Source organism: Balaenoptera ricei, chromosome 19 (genome assembly GCF_028023285.1).
Source record: "Balaenoptera ricei isolate mBalRic1 chromosome 19, mBalRic1.hap2, whole genome shotgun sequence".
Classification (NCBI taxonomy): domain Eukaryota; kingdom Metazoa; phylum Chordata; class Mammalia; order Artiodactyla; family Balaenopteridae; genus Balaenoptera; species Balaenoptera ricei.
The window spans coordinates 33430688-33446190 of NC_082657.1; positions in this window are offsets into that span (position 1 = coordinate 33430688).

Below are 15503 nucleotides of genomic sequence, written 5' to 3' on the forward strand. Positions count from 1 at the left end.
GGGAGGCTCCTGTTTGCCCGTCCCACCCATCACCAAGCAACGTGGTGCCTTGGGGAGGCCGAGTAAGCACATATACGAAATGAAAATGGTTTTAGAAACAAAGAACCACCTCGGGAGAGGTGTTTGTCTACGGGGCCTTGTGATTCTGAGGTAGCTGGCGGTGCCGAGGCAGTTGGCAGTGAAACGTTATCATCAGGCTGGGTGTGGAGGCAGCGTCAGGGCTCAGAGGCCGATGACCTCCCCACCTGCTTGCAGCAGCTTCAATCCCAAAGCGTCTCCCTTTTCCTGACGGCTCTGGCAGTGGGGGTGGGGCAGCAGGGGCCAGAAGTGCTGGGGTTAAAGACACGAGAGCGTAAGAGTCCTGGCAGCAAAGGCAGGGGGCTGGGGCGGTGGGTGGGGCTGACCACTCAGTGCTGGGGGTCCTGATGGACGTTCTGTTTCAGTCCACGGAGCCAATCTTGAAAGCACCCTCAGGACACGAAAGCTCAAAAGGGACAGTCCATTTCTGAGACCATCTTCCATGACCTGGGGAGGCACCAGGCTGGAGAGAAACCCTTCAAAGTCTCCCATCCTCCTTTCTCAAGGTGACCCTGGCCTTGAATGAATGCTCTGTCTCATTCTACCCGTGATGGAGGGTGGTTATTAACAAAAGTGGGACTCACCGCTGATTACCTTCCCCACCCCATTAATTTTCATTTTCCCTGGATCCTTCGAGGCAGGTGGTGGGCTGAGGCAGTGGGGACTGGAGTGTGCATGTTACTTGCTCCTGATTTCTGAGTTAGACCATCTTAGACCGTCTGCCAGGGGTTTTTCTGCTCAGTGTCCTGGCTACACATCCATGCTCACTTATCACCAGCTAATTCTTCCCTTTTCCCCCATATAATCCAGAGTCCTTTCTTCAGTCCCTATGCCAGGAGCACTGAGGAACCACAGGTAGCCTAGGGCATCCGTCTCACACCTGGTCAAGGGACTCTGCCAGCCGAGAGAGCTCAGCCAGGGGAGAAGCCAGGGCAGTCCCCAGACTGAACAGTAGCTGGCTTCTCTGTGGGCAATCCACAAAGAGTGATCAGTGGGGTGTCTCCTGGTACATTTCAGTAGGTGAAGATTTGCTCATGGAAGCAGTTCTCAGCACTCATATTGCATCAGAAGAACCTGGAGAGCTTTTCCTAACTCCAGATGCCTGGGCCCTGTCTCCAACACTTAGTTTCAAGCGTGGCCCAGGTGATTCTAATATATAGCCAGGGTCGAGAACTACTGATCCATGGCCTCCTCCCCTTCATGCAGATGAATGCATGACTTATGGACCTCCTCCAAGTAATCTGTATTTTAATACTGCATCTGGTCAACACGAAGAAATGAATCCCTAATGGTGAAATATAGAAGTGGAAGTGGCATTTTGGGCAGGGTGGTGATGGTACACTTATCTCTTGAGATGTAAAAGTTCCTCTGCAACTCACAAGGCAAGCCCTCATTGCCATAATTTGCACTGCTGCCTATCTTTGGAGGGGATGCCCTGCTATGAATTAAACTTGTATTTTCCCCTTTTCTCCACAGTAAGAGTTCCCATGCACAGGGACAGAATGGACATCCCCTAAGTAATCTGTATTTTAATACTGCATCTGGTCAATGCAAAGGAATGAATCCCTAATGGTGAAATATCTGGGAAGTGGAAGTGGTGTAACCTCCTCGGAAAGATCGGGGAGAGGTAACTAGGCCAATTGCCCTGAGAACAGAAGCAACCTAGCCAGAGTTGGGTGTTCACTGTGGGGCAAGGGGGTGGTGGTCCTGAGTCTGTGGGTGGAAGATGAGGGAACAGGCCCAAGTGGGGGCTCACTGGTGGTTGCAGGCACCCATGGGAGCTCAAGCTCTACACAGTAGGCCAAATCTGGGGTGGGTTTCCTGCTTTGCTTTCTTCTGCAGAGAGGTTGCAGAGAGGCCTCTGGTCACATTTTGAGCCCCTCATCCGTGAGCCCTCATCTTCGGTACCTGGTGGCCGTTGACTTTTCTCCTCTCTCCTGAGCTCTCTGAGGCTACTTGCTGCCCCGGTAACTGGTGACCAGAACCACAGGTCACCTCCTGGGTTTGTGAAGGGTGGGCAGTGAGCAGTGCGAGAGCTTTAGAGACCTGTGCATGCCTGGATTTCAGGGGCGGTGCTTGGGCAGATGGGGCTCCGGGGACTATATTGCTTCTTTTTCCTTTCAGCAAGCTGGGTCCAGAAGAGAGAAGAATAGTCCCCACTCCGGGAACCCTGGACCTGAGTTCCCCTCCCCCATGAGGGCTCTTCTTAAATGATGGAAGGGGATGGAAGGAGCCAGAAGTGGGTGGAGGCGGTGGAAGGGCCCATGGACCACTCTATGTAGGGCTTTGGAAGCTTGGGGACCAGACCTTCTTAAATGGACCGGATACCTTGATGGTGCAAGTGATATAGGAGGCTTGTGGGTCTTCAGCTGGGCCTCCAAAGAGCACAGGGCTTGAGGTATGGAAGGAGGCAGGAGGAGGAAACAGCAGAAGCAAAGACCTGGCAATGAGTGCTCAACACAGCCAACATATCTGCTCAAGGAGTTTCACGGCAGCTGGGTCATAATTTTGCAGGTGGAGAAACTGATAGTCAGGTGAGAGGAACCAGGACTTAGGGCAGATTGCTGTCTAGCCACTGAGCTTCCTTCTTGGAGCTCGTTCATTCCTTCATTCATTCACTAGCTATTTCCTGAGCACCTACTGTTTGCCAAGCCCTGGCTACAGAGGGATGGAGGGAAGGGCTGGGAGGTGAACTAGGTAGGAAGTCAGGGAAGGCTTCTCTGAGGAGGTAACACTGGAGCTGAAGCAGGTATAAGATGATATCTATAGATGTTAATACAGAGATATATAGACATACATATGTATGGTATATTATGTAATAATACATCACATCACGTCACACCCCACCAGGTGAAGACACAGGGGAGTCACAAAGAGTGGTCCAGGCGGGGCCACAGCCTTGGCAAAAGCCCTGAGGTCAGAATAAACTTGGTGTGTTCAAGGGCACAGTTGATTGCGTGGGAGCGTAGCCTGCGAGGGGTTGGAGAGGGGGCTGCGGCCACTTCCTGAGGAGCCTTGTTGTTCCAAGTGCAATGGGGAGACACGGAGGGTTTTAACCACAGGAGCATCAATACCTGATGTATAATTTTTTTTTTAAATAAATTTATCTATTTTCTTTATTTTTGGCTGCGTTGGGTCTTCATTGCTGCGCGCGGGCTTTCTCTAGTTGCGGCGAGCGGGGGCTACTCTTCGTTGCGGTGTGTGGGCTTCTCACTGCGGTGGCTTCTCTTGTTGTGGAGCACAGGCTCTAGGTGCACGGGCTTCAGTAGTTGTGGCTCACGGGCTTAGTTGCTCCACGGCACGTGGGATCTTCCCGGACCAGGGCTCGAACCTGTGTCCCCTGCACTGGCAGGCGGACTCTCAACCACTGCGCCACCAGGGAAGCCCCGAGACCTCACGTATAATTTTTAAAAGACCACTTTGGTTGTCCTGTGGAGGATGGATTGGGGCGGGCAAGATGCAGGGATGGGCTGGGATGCTCCCAGGAGGATTCCCAGTAGTCTGGATTCCAGGTTAACACAAGCTTGGTGGCAGCAGTGGACATAGAGAGAAGTGGGCAAATTCACTCTACACTTTAGCAGGAGAGAGGACGGTAATCCAGGGATCCTACCCCAGTAGGGAGGCCATCATCAATAAGAGCAATTCCAAGAGGGTTTCTAAGGGTAGCTGCCTCTCTGGCCTCCCCGGCAGCTCTGGAAGTGCCTTTGTTTTCCATCTGCTCTGGTGTTTGTGATTAAATTGATCTGCGTGTAATTGATGTTGCTTCTCGCCAATCCACAAACCGGACCGTATCCATGGGGCCACATTGCTGTCCACAGCACAATTGCTCAACAAAATCCTCCTCCCCTCCCCTTCCCAGATGAAAGCTGTGGGCGCAACCAACAGCAACAAAAATTTTGGCCCCTGTCATTTTTATGATTCCTGAAGAGTGTCAGCCAGGGTTTCAAGACAACACATGTTCCCAGAAAATAGCCCTGGCTTCGAGATGCTACAGGCATTATCCTATTCAAATCACAAACAGATAAATCATCGCTCCTCACCGTCTCCAGTTAGCCGCTTCGGAAATTAGAAGAGCTTGCATATGCACTGTAGTCGGGTTCTGTCAAATTGGAAATGCTTATGATAATCGGGATGCAGCATAAATGCGAAGTTGCGGAGTGTGTAAATAACCAATTATGAGGTTTTTAAAGGAGAAGCTTGTTTGGTTCTGAGAGACGGATCCTCCCCAGTGGAACTCGCTTTTGCCTTTGCACGATATGGATGCAATTTAAAGTATCCCTGGGTGTTCTCCTCGCGCTATTTATTTAAGGTATTTATACAAGAATAAACTCTATCGAGAGAAGCAGCATAGATTGAGAGGCCCTTGCTGAAGCCAGAGTGATATTGATTACAATTGCAGAAGACGGTGATGTCAGGTCACCTTCCCACCATTGATTGTTGATTGCTCTATAACACCCACTTCTCCAGCCCTCCCCTCCTCCCCTCTGCCAATCACAGCCACATTAATTTTGGGGACAAATTTAATCATTGCTCCCTTGCAGTCCTGTTGCAATTCCAAGTCATTTTTCACACACAGTAAAATTGTGGTCAGGCTGCGGGAAGGGAATTGTGAGAGAAGCAGGCTACTGCAGAAAGATACAGCGCATTTCCATCGTTTAATGAGGAGAGCTGGAAGACTAGTTAATTCTCTCTGATTATGCTACGGCTCAATCTGGGTATTGGGCTGTGCAGAAGAATGCAGGATTGACTCTTTCAACTGCTAGGAAAATTCCCCTGTCTTTGTCAGTCATGGGTGGCCTTCCACCCTCTTGGGGTGTGATGGCAGAAAATAAAACAGCCTGGCAGATGAGCTACCTACCTGCTTAACCAGGACTGAGAGCAACAAGGGCCAGACCAGCAGTTACCGCTGGGGTTGGTGTTTATTTCATCACCTCTGTAGCCTGTTTGGAAAAAACCAAAGAGACTAACTAAGCGCTTTGGACTGCAAAGATTTTAATCTTACCAATACAGATAGCCAAGTGAATCCTTAATTAACTTTGCAAAGTAGGATCTAAATCTTTACCAGTTCAAGTTTTCTCAGTGTAATGGAAAGATCAACATCGTGTAGCAAGTAGTCAATCATTCTTTCATTCATTCATTCATTCATTCATTCATTCGTTTTATAAGTATTTTGGTGCTAGGTGCTGGCAATCCAGGGCTGAACAAAACTTGCCTTTCTGGAGTTTATATTCTAGAAAGAGCAGTGTTTTTTTTTCTTAATTGTGATAAGAACACAACGGGAGGTCTATTCTCTTAATTATTCACTGTGCCATATGTTATTGTTGACTATAGGTACAATGCTGTACAGGTCTCTAGAGCTCACTCATCTTACTTAACTGAAACTTTATACCTGTTCGTGAATAATTCTCCATTTCCCCTTCACCCCTCCTCCCCCTAGTAACCACCATTCCAGTCTTTGATTTTATGATTTTGACTCTTTTATATACCTCGTATAAGTGGAATCATGCAGTACGTGTCTTTCTGTGTCTGGCTTATTTCACTAGCATAATTTCTTCAATGTTCATCCATGTCGTTGCGTACTGCAGGAGTTCCTTCTTTTTGAAGGCTGTGTAGTCTTCCATTACACCACGGTTTCTTGATCCATTCGTCTGTCAATGAACATTGAGGTTGTTTCCACATCGTAGCTATTTTGCCTAGTGCTGCGATGAACATAGGCATATACAAACGGCCGACAAGTATATGAAAAAATGCACTTTGTCACTAATCATCAGGGAAATGCAAATCAGAACCACCAACGTCTCACACGCCAGGATGGCTTTATCAAAAAACAACAAAAACACAAACCCCAAAACCAGAAGACAGCAAGTGCTGGTGAAGATGTGGAGGAATTGGGAACACTTGGCACTGTTGGTGGGAATGCGAGATGGTGCAGCTGCTATGGAAAACAGTATGGAGGTTCCTCACAGAATTAAACATAAAACTACCATGTGATCCAGCAGTCACACTTCTGGGTATATATCCCCAAATCCCTGAAATCAGCATCTCAAAGAGATATTAACTCATGTCCGGAGCAGTGGTTTTTAGGCTTTAGCATGTTTCAGAATTACCTGGAGGGGTTGTTAAAAGGTCTGTTTCTGGGCTCCTCCCACCTGCAGAGTCTCTGATTCAAACAGGTCTAGGGTGGGTTCTGTAGTTTGCGTTTCTAACAAGTCCCTAAGTGCTGCTGCAGCTGGTCCAGGGAGCCCCACTTTGAGAAGAACTACACTAGTTAGAGCAGTAGATGTCAAGTCTGGTTGCACATTAAAATCACCTTCTGAAAGCTTTGGAAAAATCCCCATGCCTGGGTGCCCACTGCCAGTGATGCTGATTTAATTAGTCTGAGCAGGGGTCTAGGCAGGGGTGTTTTTGAAAAGAGCACCCATCCCAGGTGATTCTGTGCAGTTGGGTTGGAAAACACTGCTTCATTTGCACACGAGGAGTAGAGGATGGAAGGTTTCAGCGCAGGAGCTGCGAGTCTGACAGATGTCACTTGGCACTCTGGTTCCATTCCTAGCCCTGGCAAATGACTTGATCTTTCCATGCCTCAGTGTCCTCATCTGTAACGATCAGAATATCCAATTCGTAGAGCTGTGGTGAGGATTGAGGGAAGTAATATATATGCCTGGCATATAGCAAGCCCTCGATCCATGCTGGCTTTTAGCATTGTTTTTAGAGTGGTGCACACAGCATGGCTCTACCAATTTTAATTTAATTATTCGGTATATTTCCAGTCAAATTCCTTGCCTGTTAAGATACCAGCAGAGACTTACTTTATTTGTCTTTCTTAGACTTGCCATTTGCCCTGATGCTGTCTAGAGGGATCCCCGCCGCCTTCCTTCCCTTTCTTCATTCAAACACCAATAATAAGGTCCTCATGCTTCTCTGACAGCCCAAACTTCTTAGCAAAAGTGTCTTGTTTGCAGCTGTGGAAACATTCGTCATCCAGTGTAACCAAGCAAAACGCCCCACCCTGGGATGTGTCTAATACACATGCTGGAGATGCGGTGCCAGGAGAGCAAATGGTACCCGAGAATAATTCCTCAAATGAGCCACAGGCACGTAGTGAAAGCTATTGGAAGCCAGAGGACCCATTTTTAAAAATTTGATTGACGGTCAAGTTTACTCCTCTTTCCATCACTTTCTCATGACCTGCTATGGTTTAGACTGTGTGTATTTAAAGTCATTCTCTTTGGGTGGGGAGAGGATGACGGGACCGACGAGAGTTTGGGAAGGAGACTAGGCATGTGCATGAGGGTGGAAGGCATGACGAGGGGACCCTGGGCTGGTCTAGGAGATGGTTTGGGGTGGGTTCAGGGTTCCCAGAGGGAGGGGTAGGGAAGAGAATGTGCTCTCTTGCATTAGCCTTGTTGGACATCACTGAAGCTAAATTTATACATGGCACCCGCTGAGACCAGGAATCCAGACTAGTCTCAGGGTGGGGAAAGCAGGCAACTGGAACAGGACCAGTTGTTCAGAGGCTCTTATAAAACAGTCCGACTTGCCTTTCACTTGGGTTATCCGGGGGACACAGCATCCTCCTTCTGGGTCGTCCACAAATTGAGGTCGTAGAGCCCAGTGGTCAAGAATAATGGCTCTGGGATCAGAAACAGCCCTGGGCATGAGTTCTTGCCGCCTCCTCTTGCTAGGTTGTGTAACCTTGGGTAAGTGCTTTTTCTGGTTGAGTTTGTTTCCTCATCTGTAAAATGGGTATAATAAAAGTCCAGTAGCCAGAGTACAGGGCTGTCACAAGGATTGAATGAGGTTATGTTTGTAAAGTACTTACACCTCCTGGTGTATGATAACTGCTGCCCTTCAACCATCCAACAACTCTTATTTAGCCCTACTACATGCCTGGAGCCACTCACACGGGAGCTGGCACACAAGGGTGAACAAGGCAGGCATGGCCCTTGCCCTCCAAAAGCTTATATCCTGGAACAGAGAGGCTGAATAAAGAACAACAATCAGGGGCTTCCCTGGTGGCGCAGTGGTTGAGAATCTGCCTGCCAATGCAGGGGACATAGGTTCGAGCCCTGGTCTGGGAAGATCCCACATGCCGCGGAGCAGCTGGGCCCGTGGGTCACAATTACTGAGCCTGCGCGTCTGGAGCCTGTGCTCTGCAACGAGAGAGACCGCGACAGTGAGAGGCCCGCGCACCGCGATGAAGAGTGGCCCCCGCTTGCTGCAACTAGAGAAAGCCCTCGCACAGAAACGAAGACCCAACACAGCCAAAAATAAATAAATAAATAAATAAATAAAAGAACAACAATCAGTCAATCCATCAATTAAAAAACAAGGGCAATGAGGTGGCATTGAATGCTATGCTAATAATTAAAATAGGGTGCCGTGAAAGAGAGGGAAAGGGCCCACATTCCACTGGGTGGCAAGATAAGGTCTCTGTGAGGAGGGAACATGGAAGTTGTGACAATGAGGAGACAGCCACACCAGTCTCTGGAACAACAGCATCCTGGGCAGGGGACCAGCATGTGCAAAGGTCCTGAGGCTGGAGCCTGCAGAGGACGAGGGACAGAAAGGAGGCCAGGGTGCTGATGCAGAGTGAACCGGGGGGAGAGTAGAAGGAGGTGAAATGGTAGAAAGAGAAAAGAACCAGATCGTACAGGGCCTCATGGGCTCTGGGAAGGACTTTGGATGCTCTGAGTGCAGTGGGGAGGCCCTGGGAAGGTTCGTGCAGGTGAGGGAGCGACTTGGTATGATTTTCAGTCTCAGATAATCCCTGGGGCTGCTCTGGGACAACAGACTGAAGGGCGAGAACGGAAGCAGGGAGACCAGAGTGAGGGCTCCTGCCATCTTGCGGGGGAGATGCCAGCAGCTCAGCTGCCCCTGTCAACATCTGCTTTCAGCCTGCCTGCCCTCACTCGGGGTGGGAAGCAGAGAGCAGAGCCTCCAGTCCAATCCCTCCGAAACCTGGCTGCAGCGGCTGGAGAATGGGTTTTGGTCCTCCTCACCGTGCGTCCCCTGGTCTCGGGGAAGCGAGCTGAGATGCAGCTGAAGGGAAGACCCCTCCCATGCATAGGTCCCCAAAGCCCTTCCGGTCCTGCTGGGAAGCAGGACGCTGGCCATCACCTGCCCTGGGGTGGCACCGGGTGGTTTCCAGGGGGTTTCTTGGCTCACTTCCGCCCTTGGAAGCAAACACATCACCAACACGTGTAGGAAACACGTGTGCTCTGCCTTCTGCCCAGACGCCCAGCCAACCATTAGGAAGTTGCTTGGAATTTTTATCCCCATCTTGCTGGGTCCATCTGGTTTGGATACCCTGATGTCTGACTGGCTCCACCCCTGGCCCTCTGGCCCTCTCGCAGGCTTGGGTCTATCTGAAGGCCTCTGGGGTAGAAAGGAATTAGGGACACATGAGGAGGAAGCAGGGTTACACAGAAAGCATCCCTTGTCCACGCCAGGTGGCACAGGACTCCCTGGGCAGGTTGGCAGGCTTGAGTCTATCAAACCAGACTTCCTTCTGGGGCCCCTACCTCCCCAGCCTGTTTCATGCAACCAGATAATTCGATTTTCCATTGAAATAAATTTCTCCTCTTTGTCTGGTGCCCTATGGAAGCCCCCAGCTTGAAGAAATCCCTCCCCATCCTATGTTTTTTCAGCCCATCTTTGTATTCCTTCGATTTTTATAGCCGACCATTTTGTACGTGAACTAAGTACTAAACAAGCGTTATTACTGCTTTGTGCACCGCACACCACAGAGGCATAAATCCCATATTAACCTCATCCTAAAGACTGGCTGAATGCATTTTAATAAATGTCCCAAATGGTTTCAGTGTCTAGTAGCCAAACGGAATAAAAAATGCACACACATTACAGGATGTTATGAACCTTTCTATCAAAAGTAATAATAAACAGACTGCTTGTTGGGCTTGGTGATTGGGTTACATTTTTAAACAGTATATTGAGAGACAAATCAAGGTGGAGCTGAGATGATTCTGCGGTGAGATCTAAGCGAGCACAGCAATTTCCAGGGGTTTACGACGAGCAGGTAGACATCTCCCTTTGCCTCATGATACATTTTCATTCTGAGCTCTCATTCTAAACGGTACCAAGAGAAATGAGCAAATTAAGAAATCTCTGCTGCGCTCAGATATTGAATCTAAGCAGCTAGATAAAGGCCGGGACGCACATCATTTGTCAGCAGAATAAAAATTCAGATGAGGTATTTTCCTGATGCTGTGCCAAGCACATTAGGAAAGCATTTTATTTTCATGTGTCAGAGACGGCATACTATTGGGGCCAAACTTCATCAGCGTACAAGGTGTTACTTGAAGTCAGGCACAGCACGGGCTTCTATCCTGGGCAGCACATGAAGATACGGGGCCTCTGTCACCAGGCTGCCTTTTTCATCCCCAGTCTGGGATTTCCACTCGTAAAGTTTCAGAAGTTAATTAGCCCTTTTGGTCATCAGCCCAAGGTAGATAAGATATCCTGCCGGTGGCCATTTTGGATGTGCAGATGTCTTGGTCTGGGCACATCTGTAGGCAATCACTCTGCTTTCTGAGCGGGAATGGTGTTTTATTATGGGATTAGATATGTAATCTTGGATAAATAGTAGAAATGGGAGGACTTCGGTTGGAAGACTTGTTTTCTCTCCCGGAGAGCAGTGTAAATAGCAAACCAGAAACGATTCGCTCATTATTGAAGCAATAATTGAACTTGCCAGTCTCCTCCCTTCTGGTGGGACCTCAGGGGTCAGCGTCAAACTCTTGGCAAAGGAGGCGTCATGGGGTGCCCGGCCAGGCGCAGGGTATGGGGTTGGCGTGCACTGTCTGGGGCCTCTGCTGAGGAGGTGGGTGCTTTGGGGGTCTGGCCACCAGGGGGTCTGGACTGCATCTCAGTGCCTCTTTGCATTTTTGGAGGGTAGCTCTTCCACAAGCCCCGCCAAACGTCTTCCAAGGGTGAGGATTGCTGAAATGAGGAGGTGGCATGGAGGCGGTCCAGGCTGTTACTGATACCTTTCCCCAATTCTGGTAATACACATAATGATGTTACTCAGTTTTGTTTTACATTTCCAAAACAGATGTACCGAATCCCTGTAAAATGATCTATGGTAATGCACTTAATTTTAATCTTCAATGTTAAAAGTAAAAACTGATCACGGAAAGCAGAAACATGTGTCACTTTACCATAAGTTGGCACAAGACACAGCTTCCCCCTTGCCACTTAACCGTTTGGGTTCTGCTGTCGGCTTTCTTCTGATTTTGCCCTCCTCGTTAGTTTCCTCCTCATTTCTCCAGAAGCCACCCACTGCCGGGTCTCTTCTGCAGCTGGTGGGCACTCCTTGCCTTGGGGTGTCTCCCAGTGTGGCAAAGCTTGTTGCTTTGGGCTACTGTGAGTGGGCTCTGCAAGGCGCATGTCCACTGTGGTTTGGAAAGTTGGAAAAAGAAGTCTCAAAATCTTGTTAGATTGTGAAAAAGTCAATGGAAAATGAGTGCTCCCCTGACAAAGATGCTGGTTAATATTAAAGCAAGTTGGGTAATAATTACCAAACAACTTTATTCATGAGCAAGGGGCAAAGTAAAAGTCCTGAAGTTTTCTTCTAGAAGTTGGTAGTAGTTTCTTAGCAGAGATGGTCAGGCTACTCAGAGGCTCAACATAGGCCGCAATTAGGAAAGTCAACCTGGAAATAAGGAGGGATTCTTAGAAATGTGAAAACAAAGGTGCACCCTCATCATGGATCAGAGGGACTTGGAATGGTGGGATGCAGGGTCATAATTTTTCTCCCCGTGCAAAGCAACTGATCCCAAAACTTTGCTCATTCCCAGCTGAGCGTCCCACATGGTGTCAGCTTTTTTCTGAATAGCTCCTGGTGGCCGACACTGAATGGTGTGACATTGCTGAAACTTTACCCTTTGACCTCAAGGTTAAGAAAAGTTGAAAGCAGATGGACGTCTTTCGTACCAGAACTGGGTGGAGGTTGGGGGGGTGTACAGAATGCCATGACCGATGGGGTTGACCTCTTGGGAGCAGATACCCATGAGACACCCCAGTAGACGAATAAGCTCAGGCAGAAGGAAAGGCATACCGGCTCTGGAGACCATGAAAGCCCAGGCAGAGTGTGGGAACCCACAGTGGTGGGTACCACTGGGTGCTCAGCATCAGGCGAGGTAGCAGGGGCCAGGTTACAGAGGGCCTGTGCTAAGGAGTTTCAGACCTGAGCCTGAGGCTGATGGGGAACCTCGGAGGGAAGTGACCAGCGACTTGTGACTTAGAAAGATCTCTTGGACAGCTCGGTGGGCAGGACTGAAGGCACAGAGCCCAAAGAAGAGATGCTGGTCTTTTCCAGTTCTGACATCTGTCCTTTGCTCACCTGCAGGGGCATCTGGTCCTCACTGGGCCCCCTGCTTTTGCTCCTTGTTCTTTCCATTGCATCCCATCCTCTCTGTGCTTTGCATCCAAGATTCAGATAACTTCTTTCTCCTTCTGGGATCCCAAATTCTTCATCGTGGCCAAGATCGGAAAGAACTCTTTCCTTCAAGAAGTGAAGTCCATCGACGGAAAGTGCTGAAGGCCGGTGTGGCATCAGAATCCCCTGGAAGACTCGAGAAAACACAGATTTCTGGGCCCTACCCGCAGAGTTTCTGATTCAATAGGTCGGGGGGTGGGGTGGGGCCTGAGAATCTGCATTTCCACGAGCTCCCAGGTGCTGGCGGCGCTGTTCCCAGTTCAGGGACTGCTCTCTGAGCAGCAGTGACAAGACTCGGTGTCAGCAGCCCCTCTGCATCTTCATCGTGTGTTCCGGAAGCGGCAGAGGGATGGCCAGACGGCCCTGGATGGTGCAAGTGGAGATGTTTTCCTAAGGGAGCTTCAGAAATTAAATGCAAAGGAAGGGTCCTGTGCCCTGGGCCCTGGAGAGCTTGTGTGCTGCTTTTTGGGCTCTTGGGGGCAGAATCATCTCAGCTCTGACCGTGCATGGAGGGTCCTGTTCTTTATCCAAAAACAACATGATGAAGAAGAATTCAATTTGGCAGGGGCATTTTCTGTTGAAGCATACTTTCTCTTAATTTAATCACCCATGCAAGAGGCTTCCAGACATTTGGATGTAAGTTTTTAGAAATGCAGCTCATTTTCTCAGATATTTTCATTCTTGAACATCTGGAGGGGGATGGGAGCTGAGAGGTGGAGAGAGAGACCGTCAGATGGAGAGTAGTCAACTAGGAATCGGAACAGAGATGGAAAAGGTTTTTTGAAAGACACAAAAATGGAGTTGTGGGAAAGATGCACCTTCTGGAGTCAGGCCCACCTGGTGTGAACATTCCAGACCTGCCGCTCGTGGGTGTGTGGCTCTGAGCAAGTCATCTGATTCCCTGAACCTCAGGTTCTTCATCTGGAAAATGGAATCATAACAGCTACCCTGTAGGGTTGCTGTCAGGATTAGAGGTGATGTAAATACAGCATCAAGCACACGTTGGAAGCCCAGGAAGCACTCAGATAATGTCATCTATTCTCATAACGTTGTTGTTATTGTATTTCTTATTATTTTAATATTTTCCCACTCAATCTTAATTCGTTTATGTTGCTGAGTCCTGAGAAAATGAGACCATCATAAGAATCATCCCTTTCTCATGAATTGGGAGATTGGGATTGACATGTATACACTAATATGTATAAAATAGATAACTGATAAGAACCTGCTGTATAAAAAATAAAATTCAAAAATTCAAAACCAACAAACAAACAAACAAAATAACAGCCACAGACCTCACTCAAGTAAATGATGGTGGCAGCTGGGTTCTAATAAAACTTAATGGACACTGAAAAAAAAATCCACAAACAATAAATGCTGGAGAGGGTGTGGAGAAAAGGGAACCTTCTTGCACTGTTGGTGGGAATGTATATTGATGCAGCCACTATGGAGAACAGTATGGAGGTTTCTTAAAAAACTAAAAATAGAACTACCATACGACACAGCAATCCCACTACTGGGCATATACCCTGAGAAAACCATAATTCAAAAAGAGTCATGTACCACAATGTTCATTGCAGCTCTATTTACAATAGCTAGGACATGGAAGCAACCTAAATGTCCATCGACAGATGAATGGAAAAAGAAGATGTGGCACATATATACAATGGAATATTACTCAGCCATAAAAGGAAACGAAATTGAGTTATTTGTAGTAAAGTGGATGGACCTAGAGTCTGTCATACAGAGTGAAGTAAGTCCGAAAGAGAAAAACAAATACCGTATGCTAACACATATATATGGAACCTAAAGAAAAAAATGGTTCTGAAGAACCTAGGGGCAGGACAGGAATAAAGACGCAGACGTAGAAAATGGAGTTGAGGACAGAGGGAGGGGGAAGGGTAAGCTGGGATGAAGTGAGATAACACTGACATATATACACAACCAAATATAAAATAGATAGCTAGTGGGAAGCAGCTGCATAGCACAGGGAGATCAGCTCGGTGCTTTGTGTCCACCTAGAGGGGTGGGATAGGGAGGGTGGGAGGGAGTGGCAAGAGGGAGGGGATATGGGGATATATGTATGCATATAGCTGATTCACTTTGTTATAGAGCAGAAACTAACACAACATTATAAAACAATTATACTCCAATAAAGATGTTTAAAAAAAAAAAGAAAAAGAAAAGAATCATCCCTTTTTCTCTTAAAACAATCTGGATCAACAGTCTCCATCAGTGTTCTTAACCAAGGGGCATTAGGTAATGCCTGGAGAATTTTTTTTGATGGTCCCACTGGACACTGCTACTGGCATCTAGTGGGTGGAAGCCAGGGATGTTGCTAAATGTCCTTCCTTGCACAGGACAGCCCTGACACAAAGGATTATCCCGCTTCCAATGTCAGCAGTGTTGCTGTTGCAAGGCCCTAGGCTATTGCTTCAGGATTCTAGAATTTGAAAGACAGAACAGTCCAAGCGACTATGCACTGAGCATTTTCTATGTGCCAGACGCTGGGTTTGGTGTGTCACTCATCTCATGCTTACAGTGACCATGATGCAGGTGTTGTGACTGAGCTGGGTTTGCAGAGGAGAAACCTGATATTCAAAAGACAGAGCTGGATTTGAAGCAAGGCCCTCGGTTAACTCGGTTCTCTCCTTCCTGCCCTTGAAGGTTCTTTCATTCCGTCAGTGCTCTGGGAGGGTCTGCTCTGCACCAGGCTCTGCTCAGGGCCTCAGGGGCAGAGCATGAGAGAGATGGGCCAGGCGCCTGCATGGGAGGAGTCCCTGGCCTGGCCTGGTGGAGGATGTACATACAAGCAGCTCTGTGACAGTGGCATCTGTTGTCATCTGCACCTGGCACCATGGGGGGGGGGGGGGGATGGAGGGCGGTCGTGCCTGACCTGAATTTGGGGGCTGTAGGTGAGACTCCCCAGCTTATCTCTGGACAGAGCCCATTTCTGGGGACAGCA